Source organism: Nycticebus coucang, chromosome 17, assembly GCF_027406575.1.
Source record: "Nycticebus coucang isolate mNycCou1 chromosome 17, mNycCou1.pri, whole genome shotgun sequence".
Lineage (NCBI taxonomy): Eukaryota > Metazoa > Chordata > Mammalia > Primates > Lorisidae > Nycticebus > Nycticebus coucang.
The window spans coordinates 51953370-51970488 of NC_069796.1; the positions used below are offsets into that span (position 1 = coordinate 51953370).

Below are 17119 nucleotides of genomic sequence, written 5' to 3' on the forward strand. Positions count from 1 at the left end.
CAGCCTGGTGTGGTGGCACATACAGTCCAGCTCCTTGAGAGGCTGGAGCTCAGGAGCTTGAGGCTGTAGTGAGTTATGATAATGCTTCTGTACTGCAGCCTGGGTGACTCAGAGCAGTATCCTGTCTCCAATCAATCAATCAATCAATCGATAAAAGTGTAATCCTGTCAGGTGCTAAGGAGAAACAAGACTCTTCAGACAAAGCCTGTACCTGGGTCTGCCACAGTCCCTAGCACACCTTAGTGGCCTCCCCACTCTGCAGCTGATCAGAGAACCTTTGTCATGCTGTCCCCTCCCTCCTTGTTCTCTGTCAGGCAGCTTGGGCTTCGGGATCTAAAGGTGTGTTTGATGAGACAATCCTGACAAACCCGTCTTCAATTCCTGGCTGTTTTTCAGGCAATTAATTGCTCTGGATCTGTTTCTTCCCCTATAAAATAAAGATAGTAATTAGACCTATTTTACAGTGCCCTTGTGACAATGCTTATAAAATATTTAGCTCAGTGACAGTAAGCACATAGAAACTACTCTTAGGGTATGACAAGTTACTTTTTAAATAACATATGAAAAGTTTCTTAATAAAAAAATTTAAAATAATACATAAAAAGTGAAAGTCTATTTAAAATCCTTAGATCACTGTTTTCCACAGAAGTAGCAATTGTCATCAGATTGCTGTATATACATTCAGACCTTTTTTATGCATTTACACACACTAAACATAATGTGTGTATATGGCTGTTAATATTTTTAAAGCATATCTGATATGCTATACATAATTTGCAAGATGCTTTTTTTGAAATTAGCAGTGGGCTCTGGTAATTTGTTATATATGATACTGTTACATATATTTAAAAAATGAGTGAATATATATAAACAGACATATATATGTATATATATGCACATACATAAACTAGCCCAATCTTTAAAATTGCTGCATTAAATTCTCTGGTACTGTAGTAAATGTAGCTATTCTCTAATAAACATTTATCAGCGGTTCTCAACCTGTCGCGACCCCTTTGTAACAATGAAAATACATCCTGCATATCAGATATTTACGTTACGATTCATAACAGCAGCAAAATTACAGTTATGAAGTAGCAACGAAAATAATTTTATGGTTGGGGGTCACCATAACATCAGGAACTGTATTAAAGGGTTGCAGCATTAGGAGGCATTAGGAAAGTTGACTACCACTGAGTTAGATTATTTTTCATTATAACCAATACTAAAGTGAGCATCTTTGCTCTCTCTATACATATGGGAGTGTTTCTTCAGAGTAAATACCAAAAAGGAGAATTGTTTTGCATCATAAGGTGTGTGGATTTTAAATTTTGCTAGATTCTCTCTTTTTGATAGCACAGTGATGCATAATAGCTTACTACATCCTTGAACTCCTGAGCTCAAGTACTACTCTTGCCTCAGCCTCCCAAGTAGCTGGGACAAGGGGCATGTGCTAGCCTCCCCTACTAATTTTTAAATTTTATTTTTTAAGAAATGGGGTTTTGCTACGTTATCCAGGATGTCTCAAACTCCTGGCCTCAAGAGATCTTCCTGTTTGAGCCTCCCAAGTTGCTGAGATTACATGTGTGAGCCATTGCACCTGGCTAGATGCTTTTAAATTGCCCTCAGGAAGTCCAATTTACAGTTCACTCGCCGTATATGAGAATAACTATTACCCCACAGCCTCGATGATATTTGGTACTAGCAAAGTGTCAATTTTCCCAATTTGATGACTGAAGAATTATTATTTAACTCCTTTTTGCCTTGGTTTCCACATCTGTTAAATGAGGTGTTTGATGATTAGGGAGCTATGCTTTCTTTCTTTCTGTCTCCTGGGCTAGAGTGCAGTCACTGCAATGTCAAACTCTTGGATTCCAGAGATCCTCCTGCTTCAGTCTCTTCAGGAGCTAGAACTACAGGTATGTGCCACTATATTGGCTAATTTGTCTGTTCTTTGTAGAGACAGGATCTCACTCTTCCTCAGGCTGACCTCAAGTGATCCTCCCATCTCAGCCTTCCAAACTACTCAAATTACAGGCATGAGCTGCCCTGCCTGACCTAGAGAGCTATTACGTTTTATTCTTGCTTTTTTCCTTATTTAGATCTGAGTTTCAAGTGATACAAACTTGATCGTGATGCTCAACTCTGCCACTTTCACACTATGTGATCTTGGGCCAGTCATTTAAACTTTCTTACATGGACCTTTTTTTTTTGCAGTTTTTGGCCCAGGTTGGCTTTGAACCTACTACCTCTGGTATATGGGACGAGTGCCCTACTCACTGAGCCACAGGCACCACCCATTTAAACTTTCTGAGGCATAGATAGTTTCTACATCTGTAAAACTTGAGTTAATACTTAACATAGTTTTTGTGAGAATGAATTGAAAATTTTGCCTAGCCGTGTGACTAGTACATACACATAATAGATGCCTGACACATGTTATTTGGACTTGAAATTTTGTTCCTCATCTAAACCATAGGAAGTGAGGACTCCTAAGGTCTGTATGTAGTACCAGAGTATGCTAGAAAGAGTCTTTTGCAAAGGTCTTTGACTGCAGATGACCAGGATTCGTCATGCATTCCAGAACTCTCCAACACTGCAAAATCTCTCCAGGCAATATTATCTGGTGTCATGCCTGAGGCAATAAAGAAAAAGTCCTAGTTTTTGAGAGGTTTCTGGGGAGACTATACTTGTTTTCTATACTCAGGGCTATATCCTCCTCCCCTGGCTGGTATTCCCCCCCTCCCCCTTTTTTCCCCACCACTATACTACCAAGGATTCCCTGGGTAGTATTGACAAATGGGTAAAAGAACCCGAACTTGAAGTTAGAGCCCTGCCTTCTAGCCCTAGCTGTGAGAGCTTGGGCAAGTTGCTTAACCTTCCCAAGCCTGTTTCTGTACATGTACAATGGGAAATAGACTTGCAAACACTAAATGAGACTATCTTGGCCAAGCTTAGTGGCTCATGCCTATAATCCTAGCACTCTGGGAGGCTAAGGTGGGTGTATTGCTTGAGCTCAGGAGTTCCGAAGCAAGAGTGAGGCCTTATCTCTACTAAAAATAGAAAAAACTGGGCGGCGCCTGTGGCTCAGTGAGTAGGGCACCGGCCCCATATGCCGAGGGTGGCGGGTTCAAACCCAGCCCCGGCCAAACTGCAACTAAAAAAAAAAATAGCCGGGCGTTGTGGCGGGCGCCTGTGGTCCCAGCTGCTCGGGAGGCTGAGGCAAGAGAATCGCGTAAGCCCAAGAGTTAGAGGTTGCTGTGAGCCGTGTGACGCCATGGCACTCTACCCGAGGGCAGTACAGTGAGACTCTGTCTCTACAAAAAAAAAAAAAAAAAAAAAAAAAAAATAGAAAAAACTAGCTGGGTGTGATGGCGGGCACCTGTAGTCCCAGCTATTTGGGAGGCTGAGGCAAGAGGATTGCTCAAGCCCAAGAGTTTGAGGTTGCTGTGAGCTGTAACACCACAGTACTCTACCCATGGCACAGAGAGAGACTCTGTCTCAAAAATAAAGTAAAATAAATGAGACCATCCTTACAAAGAATATTAGCAAGGTGCTTGGCTCATGGCCAGTGCTTCATAGAGTTTGAGGAGGTGGTATGTTTGCAGATAGTCAATGCTGAAGGAGGGAGGAATCCAACTAGGCACGTATTTCTAAGCCAGTAAAGGGTATCTTTAGGTCTTTGTATAGTAAGGAAAGAAAGGAAAAGAAGTTAATAATGTGGGGGAAGGGTTGATGTCTCATTTTTAAAACACTTCATATACCTTCCTATAAGAGGTAATGCAATATTACATCTTTTTTGTTTTAAAGATCAAAATTTCTTTATTGTAGTTCATATCATTATTAAAATCTATATGTAACAATTTTTTTGAAAATAATACAGGCGCATGTTTAAAAATAACCCACATAGAGTGGTGCCTATGGCTCAGTGAGTAGGGTGCCGGCCCCATATACCAAGGGTGGTGGGTTCAAACCCAGCCCTGGAAAAATTGCAACAAAAAAATAGCCGGGCATTATGGTGGGCGCCTGTAGTCCCAGCTGCTCGGGAGGCTGAGGCAAGAGAATCACGTAAGTCCAAGAGCTGGAGGTTGCTGTGAGCCGTGTGACTCTACTAAGGGCGGTAAAGTGAGACTCTGTCTCTACAAAAAAAAAAATCCCAAAAAACCCACATCGTGCCAAAGGGTACAGAAAGAAAACTAAGCTTTTTTCTTGTCCTGGCCAAAGTTCACCTCCCTGTTAGTAATCATTAACAGTTCCTTATGACTCCTTCCAGACATAATGTGTGCATGTACTGAAAAAAAAAGGAAAATAAATATGCACAGTATAATTATAGCGATACCTAAATATTAATAGATCTTTTTTACACAAATACCAGTGGACTTTTCACATTATTCTGTATTTTGCTTTCATCATTTATTGATATCTCAGCAACTTCTCTATAACTGTACAAGTAGACCTACTTCACTTTCTGTAAGATTGCATGTTGGTCTGCTTTAAGTGTACTGTATTGTAGTAATGTATCGAACTAGTCCCACATAGCCAGACACACTCTCTTTCCACTACAGATAATGCTGCAATGACTGTTATTATACTAGGTCTTTGTTCACAAAGCATTTAACAGTTAAAGATAGATACACGCATATTTTTAATCACCGTTCAAAAATGATTAACTATGTTTGAAAAAAAAAAAAAACAAAACAGTGAGGTATTCTTAGGATCATTCCTTACCTAGTATTTTCCATCACCTTTCCACTGCCCGCCACCAAACTGTATTTTCTGGGGTCTTGCCTACTTGCCTATCCTTCTTACTTCACTGTCAGAGCTTTGAGAAGAATTGGCAGAAAGAGAATGATGAGGTAGTGTACTGGAGGGATTTGCAGATTTTGCTTGGCAGTGCAGATAAAGAGTAGGAGAAGGCTGGAGATTCTTCCTTAGATGACTAGACCTGGGTTTGTCAGCCCCAGTACTACAGGCTTTTTGGCTGGATAATTTCATGTGTGTGTGTTTGTGTTTCTTCTGTGTATTCCTGGCCTGTACTCACTTGACGCCAGTAGCCCTTCCACCCAGTAGTGACAATGGTTTATTTCTCCTGGGGGCAAAATCCTTTCTGAACCACCACTCTATAGACAATTCATTAGTGGTAAAATAATCACCAAATATTTACTAAGTACCCAGCTTCTGGGTCCTGAAGGTTTATAATCTGCCTGAAGAAACCACAACAGGAGGAAGCCAATTTGCTGCCTTCTCTGGAAGACAGCCACAGCCACCAAAGGGGTCTTGCTGGCATTCTCCCTCTGGTAATAAATTCCTTTTTCCTGCTTCTCTTTCTTTCTCCCTCTCATTACAAAACACAAACTCTTTCCCAATCTACTGAATTCCCTAGGGGTAATATCTATTGTTTTAAATTTAGAACTTCCCTATGCACTTACATACTTGCTTTAATTTACAGAATTTGTATGTTTTGTTGAACATGATTTTTTTTTCTATTAATAATACAAATAACATCTGGAGACCAACCAATATCTGTATAGTCCTCACTGTTCAAGTGTTGCATAATATTCTGTATTTTAAAAGGTAAATTTTCAGCTTTCAGTCCAACATTGCTGCAGTGAACACCCTGATACAACCTTTGTAAACAAATGTGGCTAGCAACCAAGAAGTGGTATTGTTTTGGGGGATATGTACAATTTGATTAGGTACTGCCAGATTGCCTGGCAAAAAGAATTGTATCCTTTAAAATTCCCACCAATTGTTACTTAAGAGTAGCCCTGTTCCCAGCCACAGGTTACCAACTTGCTCTCATTAGTGTTTCAATTTGAAGAGTCCTTTTATAAAGTAAATGTCTTAGTCCACTCTTTAAAAAATCTCCCAGGGGGGCGGCGCCTGTGGCTCAGTTGGTAGGGCGCTGGCCCCATATACCGAGGGTGGCGGGTTCAAACCCGGTCCCAGCTGAACTGCAACCAAAAAATAGCTGGGCGTTGTGGCGGGCGCCTGTAGTCCCAGCTACTCGGGAGGCTGAGGCAAGAGAATCGCGTAAGCCCAGGAGTTGGAGGTTGCTGTGAGCTGTGTGATGCCATGGCACTCTACCGGAGGGCAATAAAGTGAGACTCTGTCTCTACAAAAAAAAAACAAAAAAACCTCCCAGGGGCTCTCCACTGCCCTCAGAATAAAATCCAAACCCTTTTGCTTGTTTCATAGATCTTGGAGGTTCCCTATTCCAGAAAACTTTCAGCGGCGTCTCTCCTCGGGGCTGAATTCCCCCCGGAGAACTCGAGGGCCTGTACCCTGGCTTTGGGAGCTCCCGCCCCAGCCCAGCGCCGCTGCCTTAAAACATGTGATAGCCAGCAGGGACAGCACGTCGGGAGCTCCACCAGTGTCCCTAATGAGCAGGTTGATGCGGGAGTGGGGTTTTGGGGGGACCACACGTAACATTCACGTCGGTCGTGGGCCTCCCCGAGCCCCAGTATGAGGCTAGGTTCCGCGTAGGGCGGCGAGCCTTGGTCCAGTCCTATCTTGGCCGGCCAGCTTTCTCTCTCCCACAACAGGGACGCTCCATGCGTTTTATTTCCAAAATTCTCCATCTGGTCACATGCCTGGAATGAGAACCACCCGGGGCGTGTCTGCCTAACTTGTTGGGACCAAAGCTATTCCGACTTAAGATGCTTACAGTGACCAACAGGGGCCCAGCAAAATACATACTAAACGACTCGGACCGAAGAAGGCTGGGGCTCTCGGAGCCCCCCGAAGTGTTTCGGATCTTTGGGACTTAGGCATAAGAGTTTGGCAAGTTACCATTTAAAGGCATAACGACGTGAAGAAATAAGCCTCCCACAACCACAGCAATTAGAAAACTGCTTGACAATGGTGGTAACGCCCAGAAAGGTGTAAACTTGATCGAGGTCCAAACTTGATCCGAGTGCGCAAAGCACCGCTCCTCTGCAACAACAAAAGCCTCGTTAAACATCCTGCAGCGGTACTTGCCAAAGGTGGACGGGGAGGAATGCAAGCTCTCAGCTCAGTAGTTTTAACACGTACGACCTTTCCATAGGACCTCGCGAACACTACGGGAGCTATTTCTTCTAACAGTGGCTCGCGATAGTGCTGAGTAACGGTTAAGAGCCAACAAGTGCCCTTAGGTTGTCCCGTAGAAATAAAAAAAAAAAAAGGAAAAAAAAAAAAAGGGACACTTTGCCACTTGGTTCCCCAGGCACGCAACTGTGCGGAAAAGGAGAGAGTAGTAACCTCAGGGGCCAGAGGCAACAAACGGAGGGGAAGAAAGGAAAGAGGACAGAAGCCCAAGCTCGCACAGGCTCATAACCGCCCCAAAAGGATCGGCGACCCTGGGGCTCCAGCTCTTTGGAGCAGTCCAACCCCCATGTCCATCAGCTCCTTCTGGCATTGAGATTGGCCGAGGGCTTCCTTGGGCTGCCGGGCGCCCAAGGAAGTAGGCACCTCCTACTTGCTTGGGGTTTACTTCCCCAAAGTACACGGGCCCCACCTTGTGGAGCAACCGCTCCTGCATAGAAAACGGATATCCGCCCAGGGGAAGACTTTTTAACGAATGAGGGCAGCTCCACAAATTTATTGGCTACAAAGGGTATCATTCAAAGAACTGCCCACCCTCCCCAGCACTATTCCTTTCCGTTATTGGTCATTCTTAGTGCCAATCTGTTACTAGGGAACCGACATTCTCACAGTCTAATAGGCATGAGTCAAAGCCAATCAAGAGCCACGCCTTTATCCTGGGTCAGTACCCAATTGCTGTTCGACGAGGCCAAAGGACGCAGTAGGGATTGGTCATCCGCTCGCCAGACCTGGCCGCAACAAGTTAGGCTGAATCGAGGTTATATAGACCGGTGGCGGAGCACGCGTGTGTGCGGACGCAGTTGTGTGAGGGGTTTCTGCCATTCTCAGTGCAGTGGAGCAAAGCTTGTTCCTCTCCCGTTCCGTCTTACAGGTACGCCTGGGTATGGGCGGGGCGGGCGGCGTGAGGACAGGACGAACTGTGGCGCTTGCGAGGGAGAGAAGTCAAGAGTGGCTGCGGCCGCGCCAGGAGCGTCCCCCAAACCCCACCCCAACCCAACGGCTGCAGGCTCGCGCGGTGGATGGACGGGCGCGCGGCGGCTCACCCCCTCACCCCCCCACCGGCTGGAGCGCGTGGTCGTGTTCTCCGCGTGCGCGTCCTGCATCCAACGGCCACGCGGGGCGGGAGCGAGCTGCGGCCGCCGCCCGGGCCCCAGGGCGATCTCGGGGGCCTAGGGGCCCCCCGGGCCGGCTGGCCAGCTATTCCCGCCTGCCCCCTTCCTCCCTGCCTCGCGCCTGCGGAGTCTTTCCTTCTTTAGCCGAGGGCTCTAGCGAGGTCCAGACTAGAAGGAGGCTTTTTAGGGTTGGGAGCAACACGAAAAGTACGGTAAGAGTCTCACCGGCCGGCAGAGCAGAAGCGCCGCTCCTTCGTTTACCGGGAGAGAAGAGGGAGCAGCGACTTCATGGATACTTAGAGATAATAATAACTAATACTCGTTCTAAGCTCTCATTGTGTGCTAGGCACTGTGCTGGGCAGCTTGTCTGCCCCTCGTTTAATTCGCACAACGACCTAACATGGTAGGTACGATTATTCCACAGCGGACTAAGCCACTGAGGTGGAGATGGTAAGGAGCAGGTATCAGACCTTCAAACTCCTACCCCCAAGCTTGTTTTATTTTTTGCTTTAGCGCCTTCTGCGGCTGCAGGGCACTTTTGCACCGAGAATGATTGTCCCTGGGGGTGGCATCTGCCTCCAAAGGCGAACTGCCGAGAAGATTGCAGCAGCGTTTGCACTTAGGCCAGTTACGGGCTTTCCAGGGACACGGGTTGGAAGTGGGAATATGACAAAGGGCTTTCTTCCTGCATGTATTCGTACCGATAGCGGATAGATGTGCTGCCGTAATAGCTTCGGGAAAAAGCAGAGAAAAACATGAGTAAAAGCAAATGAACACGGGCTATGCTGCTCAGGTTTGAAACTTAGCATGCTGATGGGAAATTCCCGCCAGCGGGAAGTTAGGCTGCAGTGCTAGACCTCAAATCTTTCTTCTTTTTTTAAATTTCACGCTTCAACACCATCTGTTGAAAAGGAGAGGCTTAGAAAAATAAAAATACGAGATTGTAATGGAAAGGATGGCGCCCATTTACAGTATAAATGTGACCTCTGTGGAGCTTACCCTGCTAGGTGAATTACTGGCGTTGGAGAGGTGTTGGAAAATACACTGTGGCAGATGCGATGTTGGATGTGGATGAAAGTCTACGTGCAGTTATTTTTTTAGCATTTGCGTTTCTAGGCTCCTCTGTATATGCAAAAACATAGATATCATTCTTCTGAGAACTTTTGAGTTTATACTTTTCTAGTAGTAGCTTAGTATTTTAGGTTAGTTTCCTTGGCTTAATGAAATTAACAGATTCAAATCATTAACTTGCCATCACAAATGGCTACTTGAGACAAAACTGCTTGAGACTAGCTCTTCTGAATTTTGAATGAATGGCTTTTGACTATTTTAAAGACATTTATTTTCCTGTATTGCATATTTCTGAACAGATGCTTTTTAGCATCGGTTAAGGGTTTTTTGCAGTCAGAAGGAGCACATAAAAAATTTTGAGAAAGTTTGATATTTGTGTTTCTGTTTTCCAAATACTTGTAGTTAAAGATAAAGGATTAAAATACTGTATGGACAAGTTTTTACCTTTGTTGGTGTTGCCATAAATAACAGCTTGTAATAAAACATTGTTTTGCTTAGAACTTGGCTTATGTAGCAATTCCAGTTATCTAAAATTAGCATTTTAACTTAAGATTTAATGATGAGTAATTTATCAAATGGTAAAGTACTGTAATGACCTGCATTTAAACTGCGAAGTCTGCATCTACCTAATTTTATTACTGCTTCAGGTAAAGTATGTGAGAATGAAATTACCTTATGTATTATAAAGGGAAAATTTGTTCGTTTCTACATTAGATGTTTAAAAACTTATTCTTACCGCAGGCAAATGGTAATCAGTTGGGCATAAATCTGAAAATTATGTGATTATTTCACAAATTGGTACCTTGACTAATAACTTGTGCATTCATTTATCAAGGACAAGTGAATTCAAGCAAATTGTGATACGGCTTGGCCCTCTTGTCTTCCCAATTAAGTTATAGATTACATTTGTTGCAGCTGAGTCCTTTTCTAAGTTTTTGTACCTCTCCTAACAGGTAGAAAAGTAGGTAGTTCTTTACTTCACACTCAGCTTGCTGTTCAGCTGATGTCCACTAAGGGAATGTTAGGAAATTTTGGTAATGTTTGGGACCTACTTTAGAGCATGTTTTTACTTGTTCTTGTGGAAAGGGCAGAGCGTAGCTTTTTTTTTTTTTTGGAGACAGAGCCTCAAGGTGTCACCCTGTGTAGAGTGCTGTGGCATCACAGCTCACAGCACCCTCCAACTCCTGGGCTCAAGCAAGTCTCCTGCCTCTGCCTCCCAAGTAGCTGGGACTACAGGTGCCCGCCACAACACCTGGCTATTTTTTGCTTGCAGTCATTGTTGCTGGTGGCCTGGGCTGGATTAGAACCTGTCAGCTCAGGTGTACGTGACTGGCGCCTTAGCCCCTTGAGCCACAGGTGCGAAGCCGGGCAGAGGATAGTTTTAAATTTTTAGAGTTTTATGAATTGTATATGCTCTTTAAGACAGATAGGGTGAATGCTAAAAGATTAATGTAAAGCCTAAATTTGTGACTAAAACCAATTTTTTTCTTTTTGTCAGTTTAATAATAAACTGCCCACTTGGTCTTAACATTTTTGCAAATTGCTTGGTTTTATAAGTGTTTCAGAATTCAGGTAGACATTGTATGTTCATTTGATTACATTGTGCTTGGACTGCCTAGGACAAACTATCTTGATTTAACAAGGGAGGTTAATGTACAAAGTAGGGTAGGTCAGAAAAAGAAAACCTGCGCTCCCCTTTAGTGGCAGCAGCTAATGGAAACAACCTTTGGTAGTGAATACTATCTTTCCAAGCGGGGAGTTAAATTTAGATTCTGCAACTGTAATCTCAGTTTGTAGTTGGTGATTACATTGTGGCGGGTCAGTGGATTCTTTTTTTTTTTTAAGTATCTCAAAAATCAGCTATTTTAAAGTTTTTTTTTTTTTTTTAAGTATTCTTGGACATCCAGTCCAGCTTAAGTTGGGAAGGCTGAATTGCAAGCCAGGTGATAGCGTTAAGAGCTAGGAATAATTCATACATGAAGAATAAGGGTCTGCTGTATAAGGCAGAAAGCAGTTTAAAAAAATTGTTCTCTTGGACTATGGCTTAGTTAATAAATAAGGATGACTTTAAATGATGGGTAATGTTAGCTTGTTGCGATGTTGCTTTTCTTTTTTAGTGTGTGTTATATTTTAGGTATTTAATAAAAAGTAAAGATTAAAGATGATTCAGAAAATAAATATAGCTTCCTGGATGATGCACACGTGTACTTTGTAGGGTTGTAATCTTTGACAGTTACTAACTTAAGTGACTATATAATAGCATCATTGTATTATTATATATAGATAGCCCTTTGTATATTTTAAAAGTGCTTTCACTTTTCTTAGATATATATTTTTACTAAAAGGAACTGGAGGTCCAAAACCCAAATAGTTTTCTAAACTAATTGGTGAAACATGTGGTACCTAAGGGGGTACTATAGCCAGCATTAAAAAAGATGTAGAGGAATTCTGAATCTAGAAATTGTGAATGTGGCACCTACCTGCCCTTCCAGGCTTCTCCCATGGTGTTCATACAAGCCTGTAGATGTGCTTGACTTATACCTATGTTCGTGGACCCTGTGTCCTTAGGGTTTTCTGGAATGTATCCACGTATGTCTTAGGGGATTCAGAGGACAGGAAATTCATAATTTAAAAAATTTTACATACGAATGGGCATTATTATTAACTATAACATTTTTTTGTTTTGATGAGAAAACAGATTTTTCCTTAATTACAAATCTAAAGGATGAGCTTTTAACTTTGGATGGGGGGATATGCTAAGAAAAATAGTTAAATTTTCCAGTCTGCCTTAAAGTCCAGCACACGTGCAAAGGGAGGGGAGGAATTAGGCTCTACTTTCAAGAGAGGGAGGAGAATCTGAATTTATGGATGTATATAGTATTAAAGTTAATGCTGATTAATTCTTTGGGGGACATACTTTGAATCCATGCAAGTAAAACTTTACCTCCTTAAATTTAGCATCTATTAGTGGTTTCTCGCCTGTAGTTGTTGTTCTTGTGGTATTCTAATGGTGATTTAATTTCCCTCATTCATTCTACAGTATTTTAAATTCTTTGTAAAGAAGATTTGTTTCTTCTCTCCCTCCTTTTTAAATTTATGTTAGCATGAACTCATGGGTATTAATTTTATTTTGGGGTTGTAATTCAGTATTAGCCTCAGCTTTGGCTCTTTTGTTGTTTTGACTATCTTTTTTTTTTGGTGAGGGCTGGGTTTGAACCCGTCACCTCTGGCATATGGGGCCGGCACCCTACTCCTTTGAGCCACAGGTGCTGCCCATCTAGCCTATTTCTTTTTGTCACCATTATACCCCAATTTTTTTTTTTTTTTTTTTTTTGAGACAGAGCCTCAAGCTGTCGTGTGGAGTGCTGTGACACCACAGCTCATAGTAACCTCCAACTCCTGGGCTCAAGCGAGTCTCCTGTCTCCACTGCCCAAGTAGCTGGGACTACAGGCACCTGCCACAACATCTGGCCATTTTTTGGTTGCAGCCGTCATTGTTGTTTTGGCGGGCTTGGGCTGGATTCGAACCCACCAGCTCAGGTGTATGTGGCTGGCTGGCATCTTAGCAGCTTGAGCATCAGGTGCCAAACCTGTAACCCCTATTTTTTATTGTTGGGGATTCATTGAGGGTACCAGAAACCAGGTTACATTGATTGCATTTGTTAGATAAAGTCCCTTTTATATACCCCAATTTTTTTTTTGTTATTTATTACCAGATTTTTTAGGCTCATCTTGCATTTTGCTAGTTCCAGGCCAAGAATCAACCATTTCTCTAAGGAGCTGTTAGAGTTTTGAAAGGAGATGACAGGTAGTAAATGTGAAGAGTCTGGGAAATACAAGTTGGGGGAAATTGTAACTAAATGTACCCTTATTTACAAAATATTTATTACAAAGTATTTACAAAATATTCTTGACGTGTTGGCCACCTCTAATGTTTTGTAATGAGTATTTTGTAAACAGAGGTATTTTTAGCTATAATTTCCCATTTTTCCCTATGTATGGGAACTTTTGGGACACCCTGTAGATTGATGGTCGGCCTAGTGATGGTTATTATTGCTGCTGTTCTAAGCCAGATGTTGGCTTCTGTATTAAAGTTTCTGTGGTTCTGGGAAAACATTTTTATTTTGGTTTCTCTTATATTAAAGGACCAAGTTTCAAATGTTTGAATGCATATCATAACTTTGGAACAAATTTTATTATTTTTTTGGAACAAATTTTATTAAAGTTTAATGCTCACATTGGTACACACAAACCTTTGCTGTTTTTTTCTCGGTGTTTTTGATAAATTTATTAAAATAGAGTAAAAAGACCACTTAAATACCATTGTACTCAGAATTGACAGTTAACAATTTGTGTTGCTTTTTGGAGTTTCAAGAAACCTCTCCACCATACAAGTTTCTGTCACCTCTCCTGAGACCTTTATTGTGTCTTTTGGGGCTGTTTTTTTTGATGGGATAAGAAAAAAAAATTTTTTTGAACAGCTTTATTGAGATGTAATTGACACAACAAACTGCATGCATTGAAGGCATGTATGTATATACCCAGGAAACCATCATCAGAATTAAAATACTGAACCTATGCATCACCCCACCTGCAAAGTTTTCTCATTCCTCTTTGAATTCTTTCTTTTCTTCCTGTTTCTTTTACACCCCCACGGAATTCCTGGTTTTTCTATCACTGTAGACTTGTTTGCATTTTCTAGAATTTTTATGTAAATTAGAATCATACATCTGTGTTCTTTTAATTGCTAAGTGCTAGTTTTATCAGGTAGGTCTATCACAGTTATCCATTTACTTGTTGGTGGACATTTGGTCTGTTTCTAGCTTTTTTCTGGTGATGGTAATTACAGCTTCGGAACTTTGTGTACAAGGTTTTGTATGGCTGTATGCCTTCATTTCTCTTGGGTGGATGCCTAAGAGTGGAATGTCCAGATCAGAAAACTGTCTGGCTGGTTTCCAAAGTGGTTGTACCATTTTAGTTTTCCATCAGCAATGTTTTAGAGTTCAGTTCCAGTACATGCTTTGGGCCAACAATGTGTATGGTCAGCCTTTTTAATTTGAGTCATTCCGACAGGTGTTTAGTGGTCCTAACTGGTTTTAATTTGGATTTCTATAACTAATGATTAGTGTTTTTCATTTGGCATTCATAGTAATTTCTTAAGTGTCATTAAATCTTCTGCTCATTTTTAATGGGATTGGTCATTCAATTCTGAGAGTTCTTTTCTGGACACAAGTATTTTAATCAGATAGATACATTGGAAATATTTACTACTAGTCTGTGGCTTATCTTTTCATTCTTTTAATAGTGTTGGAAAGCAGAAGATTTTAATTTTGATACAGTCTACATTATCAATTTGTTCTCTTCTATGTTGTCCTTTTGTTGTATCTGAAATCTTTGCTTAACCTAGTATCATGCATATTTTGCCTAGAAGTTTAATTTGGGGGTTGGGTGCAATGGCTCATGCCTGTAATTCTAGCACTCTGGGAGGCCAAGGCTCAGGAGTTGGAGACCAGACTGAGCAAGAGTGTGCAAGACCTCCATCTCTTAAAAATAGAAAAAAACTAACTGGATGTTGTAGTGGGTGCTTATAGTCCCAGCTACTTGGGAGGCTGAGGTGAGAGGATCACTAGAACCCAGAGACTGGTTGCTGTGAGCTAAGAGGATGCCATGGCCCTTTTCCTGGGGCAACTAAATGAGACTGTCTCCAAAAAAAAAAAAAAAAAAAAAAAAAAATTTTTTTTTTAGCTTCAGGTTTTACATTTTAGTTTGAATCATTTTAAGTTAGATTTTGTGTATGGTCTGAGGCATGAATTGAGGTTATTTTGCATATGGATATCTAATCGTTTCAATATATGTTGAAAAGAGCATCCTTTTTCCACTGAGTTGTCTTGTTAGAAATTGTCCATTTCTGTGTAGGTATGTTACTGAGCTCTATTCTGTTTCCTGTATCCATTTGTTTTTATGTACAGCCTATTTTTTTTTCTTTGTCCAGTTCCTTTATTGGGGGAAAGGCACCCAAAAGAGGCCATTCACTCCCCAAACCCAAAGGCTGAAAGAAATTGGCACACTTCCCTAGCCTAGTCCTTGCATCCCTGGGCCACATCAGGTAGATGTGTCCATCTCAGGGACATCAGTGGACACTTCGTTGGCACTGCAAGTCTCTTGGGGGGCACATAGGAACCCATAACCCACTGCCCTCTCTGCCTCTTCCTGACTGTAGGGCTTGATAATCAGCTGCTTCAGCCTTTTCTTTTGGTCTTTGGATCGGAAGTGGGTCTTCAGGTTGGCAGAATCGATGAACTACCTCGCACAGGGCAGACAGCGATGTAGGCTGCCCCCTGGAAGGTCAGGGTCGGGTTCAGCGCCCGGGTTGGACAGGGGCCCTATGGGACCCTGAGGCAGCAGCTTCAGGTGAGGCTTCCGCCTCTTCACCTTCATCTGGCGGGCTAAAGCGACCCATGGCCGCTAACAGCCAGGCCAAGGGCTGTCCAGCCTATTTTTAAAAATATATTTACATATTTAAGAACAATATGTCGTTTTGCTTCGTGTATAGTGAAAACAGTTTAGACATACATAAGGCTATCGCACAGTACATATTTGGCAATTGACTTTTCAATATGTGTATTATTTGACATCTGTTCTGTGCTCATTTTTTTGACAGTTGTGAACAGGATGACTATGTTTTGGTATGCCAGGGACAGTTTTGATTCACTTCAGTTAACATGGCATAATTATTAATATTACTGGTTTTCATTCTTAGGAGTTTATTCTAGCTATAGGAGTTTCTAGGATGGGCATAAACTACAGCTTGTTATCTATTTCCCATTCTATAGACATGTAGATTATTACTTACGTTTTACAGATAGAATGGCAGTTACTTGTTTTCGTCTAGTGCAAAATGAGTAATTTTCTCTTGTATATGTGCATAGAAGAGAATTGCTAGATTATTTATCAGAGCCTTTGGATTTTATTAGGTAAGTGCAAAATTGTTCTCCACTCATTGTGTTTGTACCAGTTGAGGCAGTTGAGCGTAGCTTTTCTCTATTGTTAGCAGTCTTGCAGGCTTTTTTTCCTACTTGATCATCAGTGGTTAGTATTTACTGAAATTTTAATACTGGGGCGGGGGGTTTCTGGTGTGAAGGTATAGGTTTTAACTTGCATTTTACTTGATACTGATTTTTATTTATTTAAAAAAATTTTTTTTTGCAGATTTTGGTCGGGGCTAGGTTTGAATCCTCCACCTCCGGTATATGGGGCTGGCGCCTCATTCCTTTGAGCCACAGGCACCTCCCTATTTTAAAATTTTTATTTTTTTAGTGACAGGATCTTGCTGTGTTGCTCAGGTTGGTCTCAGAATTCCTGGGCTTCAGTGATCCTCCTGTTTCAGCCTCCCGAGTAGCTGGAACACAGGTGTTCACTGCCATGCCCGTCTTACTAGGTTATTTAGTCTTTGTTTTTGTTTGTTGTCCATCTAATACTTTCCTGAGAATTGCCTGCTCCGTTTGCTTTCCCTGATTTTCTTCTTGACTTCTTATTTTAGTAATTTGTGTGCAGTTTTAAGTATAGTCTATGTAATATATTTTGTGGTGTATTTCTTATTTAAAACTGGCATTTACAGTGTGCTACTGATGTATTTTGCAACTTTTTTGTTATAGCTTTGCTATTAAAAATTCAGGTGGAATATGGTTGGCCTTCATGCTTCCCTGCCCATTTGTCTGTTAAAAATTGGAACTTAAATGTTCATGGTTATTTAGACTTAAAGTAGTCTTGTTTTTGTTTACTTCAACAAAATTATTTTTGGGAAGTTTTTTCCTTTCCAAAATACTTCTATTAAAAATTATAAACAATCCGGG

At 41.7% G+C, this 17119-nt stretch overlaps 1 protein-coding gene and 1 pseudogene across 1 annotated transcript in view; one reads left to right on the top strand and one right to left on the bottom strand.

The window, feature by feature from the left end:
- The first annotated feature begins 7801 nt into the window (after positions 1-7801).
- G3BP1 (G3BP stress granule assembly factor 1) overlaps positions 7802-17119 on the top strand; it is a 32817-nt gene continuing 23499 nt past the window's right edge. The window contains exon 1 of the mRNA XM_053566405.1: positions 7802-7954. The gene's annotated coding sequence lies outside the window, so the exon portion shown is untranslated. The remainder of the gene's footprint in view (positions 7955-17119) is intronic.
- Positions 15369-15704, bottom strand: LOC128568659 (zinc finger protein 593-like; annotated as a pseudogene).